Consider the following 5988-nt stretch of genomic DNA (forward strand, 5'->3'; position numbering starts at 1 on the left):
AAGTAAAAATTAAAATAAAAGCAAAGTATCAGATATCTTATTTTAAAAAATTTTAAAATTTTATATTTTTTATAATTTCTGAATGTTTAGAATTTATAATACATGATTTCAAAATAGGTTATTTTATGTATTTATGTTATTTAAAATATGTTACATGTTTATATATATGAAAACACTATTAATTATTTATTTTATGTATTACTGTTTTGTATTAACTTATACAGTTTGCTGTGTATCCTATTGTGACTCAAATGTGTTATGTATTAAAATTTTTGAAATAATATTTTAGATATTATTTCTCTTTAAGGGTGATGGTGTCGTGAACCCATAATTATTTTGTAAATTTTAGTTTTAAGAAATTTATATGCAACATTATAATTACTATAAAGTATTATAGTATTAATATTTTAATGATTATTTGATGAACAATATATATATAAAAGGAGACTTGTCCATCTTCTCAGTGGTCAGTGTTCTATCAGTGAATGTTATATTATAATTAGTTATTATTTTGACTCTTCCTGACAACACTTATCCGCGTTGTCAAATTGGACTTCGAAATTGGACAACTGGTCAAATTGGACCAGTTTACCACTTATTATTTGGCATCCCTGGAAAATTTGGTTTCAATTGGTTACCACATACGTAGGTAAATTTAATGGGATACTATTCTAAAAAAATATTTTATTTTAAGCGGACTTAATAAAAAAAAAGCTATTTATGTACATCTAATAGTTCATAATAATATATTTTATTATTGTGAGCTATTAGATGTGATTATTATATATCTTGATATAGTGATACAAATACAAAATAAGTATAATATAAAAGCATTGTGATATTAGGGCACAGCTCACATAATGATTTTTATCATAAAGATTTTTCAACTCATGCTAATTACAAAGTAATTTATCTGCCATTGCTTACTGTTTAAAATAATTTATAAAAATATTTAGAGGCCAACAATTTAGTTTTGTACTGTAATACCACATTTTATGTCAAAGTCATATTAAGGATTCTTAGTATAGAATTAAAATAAAAAATTAAATAAAATTTCAATGAAAAATGATTACAGAGTTAAAATCATAAATAACCTTACATTATGTCATAAAATGCAATTAACGTGTATAACAATAACAATTTAATTATGTGCATCATACATTCATTTAATAATTATTAAAGATTTAAAATACCACGTATATTTTAACCAATAGAAGCACTCAACATTTACGCTATCTATCAGCATAATCGCCTGCATCCATTCATGATAAAAATTGGACTGCCAAAATTGTGTACGGCGTGGTCTATTTATATGTATTTAATCTATGATATAATTGATATCATACACGCGTGCACGGGTACGAAAACCAAAAATATAAAATTATACAGAATTAATGTTGCCGCTGTTTGGTGAGCAGGGCGGGGTGAATGCGTTACGACGTCTAGTCTCAAGGTCATAGACGACGGGTACGCGAGAATAATAACACGTGGCGAGTGAAAAGTTACAAACAACTCATAAACAACATACATGTGAAACTAATATAAGTGTATTAAAAAGAGCAGTCTTGACAAGTTACCTAGTCGCTGTGAAAATGGCGAATGTCTCAAAAACATAATTTGTAAAAAGAGTAAAGTAATCGTTGATGATTTGAAAAAATGTCGCAGTAAAAATTAAATAACAAATAAAAATCGCGCGAACTAAAACTGTTGGTCAACGGTTACGGTTACACGTCTGGTTATTCCGCCAAAAGTTCGTACGTTAAATTCGCGCCATAGTCTCAATGAAAATATTTTATGACTATTATTTTAAAGTTTTTTTATTAATTTACTAATCAAGGGATAATATGTCTAATAATAGTATAAGTGAATAAAACTATTTGAACGGCTATAACCGTTATAACGATTCTTTTGAACATTGAACGATTTCGGCACTTACTAAAAATTGCTCGGTCATTTATTGAACGCTGAACTTTCCTAGAACTTATAAAAAATTACACGGTTCATTATTGAACATTGAACGGTCCCAGCACTTGTGGGTCGCTTGAACCGAACGTAAACTAAATTAATGCTATTTGGGATGCATTTAGACAAAATAAAAACAAACAAAAAGATCAAGCTCTAAGAAATATTAGTATAATTGATGATTATCCACAAATAGAACAATTTAAATTAATAAAAGAAATAATATATGAAAATTCCAATGAATTAGAAGTAGGATTTCCACAAAATTTATTTAAATATTCAGAACCGTCTGAATTATCTCGAATTAGAAATTCATATGTCCAAAATCACATAGATATAACTAAAAAAGAGTACAGAAACCTTATAGGCTTAAATAATAAAATACGATTCTTATTTGTTGATCTAAAAGTTAATGAAGATTATCACATTCTAGTTCATAATACAGATAGATGTATGCTTGATTTAAAAATGTTTTTAAATAACACAAACCAATCTCCACAAATAAAAGAAATTAATATAAAAATATCTTTAAGTACCAATCATTGGTACGAGATATTAAGGACGGAATTATTTTTTATGAGATGCAGAGAATGTTGCACACAATTATTTTCTTGGGAAAATAAATATAATAATAAAAAAAAAAATTATATATTTATAGCACCGAATTTATTAATATTCAGTACATAATATAAACTAACATAAAATTTTTTTTAAATTCTGAGATTAACTGTTCGAAAATTTATCATTATTAAATTTGTAAGGTTTCAGCCAAAACAGAGGGCCTACTATTTACCCACTGCTCAGGGGGAACACTGGACAGTGACCTAGTAGCCGCGCCAAGCAAGATAGTACTTGTTGACGGAGCTACTGGGTTTTGATAAAAAAAAAACGGTAGCACAGTGGGGTCGAGGCATAGATGGGACAAGTTTAGATGATATCTGACAGTGATTAAAATCACTATCATAAAAAACGCTTCGATGCAAATCTGTAGATAGTGTTTCATTTAGAAAAATTGGTGGATTATTCCAAAAGCAACATTAACTCTTATTTCTTTAATTATATCCTGATTAGTAAGTCTTTGATTTTAAAATATAAAATATGAATATATACTAATTATAATTATTAAATTTAGTATGAAATTGATATTTAATATTGTAATTTAAACGGAGAAATTATAAAAATAATAAAGAAGTTATATTTTGCTTTACTTTTACGTGTATAAAAATTTAAAGGGCTTGATACAATAATTATCAATAAAAACTGTTTGTTACTATAAAAAAATGCACTGGACTACAAGGAACTTTCATCAGAAGCAAAAATATACTTTTCTAAATCAACTTTTCGCGTTGTTTTCAAATCTGCAATTAGACTTTATCTATCAGTTCTAATTTTTTATATTATTACTAATTACTTATATAAAATAATTAAAAGAAAAAAAAACTTTAAAGAACTAAAAAAATAGGTAAAAAATGAAAATGTGGACTGATTATTTTTAACATATTAAAATTCATATCAGTAATAATTTGAAAACAATTTTTTTTTTCATGCATCTAAATAAAAAAAAATTATACTGATTTGGTCATTTTTGTTAAAGTTATAACAGTTAACAAAGTTATAAGTTTTATACACTGGACTACAAGGAACTTTCATCAGAAACAAAAATATACTATTCAAAATCAACTTTTCGTAATGTTTTCAAATGTGCAATTAGACTTTATCTATCACTTCTAAGTTTTAATATTATTAAAAAATAGTATTTGCATATAAAAAAATTTGTAGATAATATTTAATTTTAACAAATTTAAGTTAAATCTTGAGGAGTGACGGCCCACCACCGGCCATAGTTGCACCTCACATCACCACCATCATAGACATCTCAACGTTTTTATTTTACAAAAAAAAAAACGGAGGACAAAAAAAAATACAAAAAACGTGGTTTTCACAACAAAACTATACAGACAAAACACGCCTTCTCGCTTCGGTAGTATGGCTGAGGAACAAAAAGCCCGTTGTCGCGAAATTTGTAGTGACCGGTGACTGTGACGCCGGGTGGTAGTGGTGCAACGTGCTTTCCCGCTAGGATCCTAACAGTTGGCTAAGCTGTACCTTAACGGGGCAACGCTGGCCTTATATAATTTATATCCCACTAGAAGGGCGGTTAGCGGTTTCGTGACCAATAAATATAGACTCTTAACTAACAACGATAACAAACATTTATTTATATTTAATAGTATATTTAAATATAACCTGACTAGATCTTTAGAGATGTTGTGGTATCCAAGTTAGGTGAGCGACAGCGGCAAGCGTACACAATCCGATTGTAATAAAATAAATCTAATAATTAAATTAATAGTAAAATGTAATATTGTCGGAATTAGGTTGTGGTAAATAACGTATAATCTCTAATAAAAAATGAGTAGCCGCGAGCGTGGTAAAATGTCGACTGACTGTCGTTATCTTTCTTTAATGAAAAAGAATATCATCGGTTTTGTTTACACCCGCGCGTGACGCATATCTGTAGTAGGTCATAGGGACGTTTGTGCTGATCAGGCACTAGTGTGGTATTGAAATGTTAATGTTGGTGAAGGACGAATAATGTGTACGTTACAGTGGTACCAACTTTTAACACGTTCATTGGAGGCAAATACAATAATATCAGTACAGGTACACAGTGTCCGGTCAGCTGAAGACGATAGGATGACAGATATCGGACCGGTTGACTATTGGAGGTTATCACATACACAATTGATAAGATTTATTAAAGAAAAACTAGTATAAATTCTGCAACATTACAAATTTTAACTCAAATAACATTTTTCTTTAACTCTATCATCATAATACCAACGCATCCCAATAGAGCGCATAAACCCTTGAGCGTATTGATACATCCCACCCACTCTCACTCTGTATCGAAAATCAATATCGCCTATCTTACAGCAAAACAAATTAGTTCATTCAATTACCCCTAGCGATCAACAGTCTTCTGCCTTTTTATCTGCTTTCAACATTCAAGATTTATCTATCTTCAGAATTAGCCAGTTAAACGACTTCAAAATATTTGTAAGTAAACAAAAATATATTTTCTTTAATTTAAACTAAAATCTAATACATCATTAATAAACTTATTTACTTATTTAATAATTTATTTTTCTCCTTTCTCTTTCTATTTATTGTATTTTTTTTTTAATAAGTATTCCCAAATTAAAAAAAAAAAAAACAATTTTATTTCAACAAAATTATACACACCAAAGTTATAATACAGAATGGATTCTAGATTTTTCATAATTGATTTTGATTTCATTTTATATAATGAATATCATTATGTTCTTATGGCGGGTGCTATTAAAGAAACCATGAAGGGTTCTTTACTAATGGTTTTGCTGTTGGATGTTAGAGCTGTACGGTTATTACCTCATAGCCAAATCATAATTGAACCAAAAGAATTGGAAAATCTAAAAATTAAAATTAAAAAAAAACTTAGCATGAAAACCACACCAAATACCTTCTCCTATACAACATTTGGAATTTTCTATGGAGGCTTGGGACAATAATTTAAATGGCAATGCAATAGGAAATATTATTTTCAATGATAAGAATAAAAAGCCAATAATATTTTTTAATGGGGGTGGCTGTGACATTAAAATTTTAAATTTAATGGGACTTACAAAAATAAATGGGCTAAACATTTTAGGCAAACAATTTCAAAAGATTAATTTGGATTTCTTTTTATGTATACTACATTTTAACGAAAAAATAATAATAAAAATACCACTTCCTCCCATAAAAAAAACAGATAACCTACTCAACTTAGGAAAAGTACATAATCTTGTATGTACCAAGAAACATACTGGATTAGTACACGATCCTAGAAATGATGTGCAAATGGTTGAATTTTTATTAAAATATGTATCACGCACAATAGGATACGAACAATTTATTAATATTATTAGTTCTGAATTTTAAATTTATAACTATTAAAATAAAAAAAAATATATATATAAATAAAATAAAAAAAAAATATATTAA

Source organism: Daktulosphaira vitifoliae, unplaced genomic scaffold, assembly GCF_025091365.1.
Source record: "Daktulosphaira vitifoliae isolate Bord-2020 unplaced genomic scaffold, ASM2509136v1 Scaffold_1, whole genome shotgun sequence".
Classification (NCBI taxonomy): Eukaryota; Metazoa; Arthropoda; class Insecta; order Hemiptera; family Phylloxeridae; genus Daktulosphaira; species Daktulosphaira vitifoliae.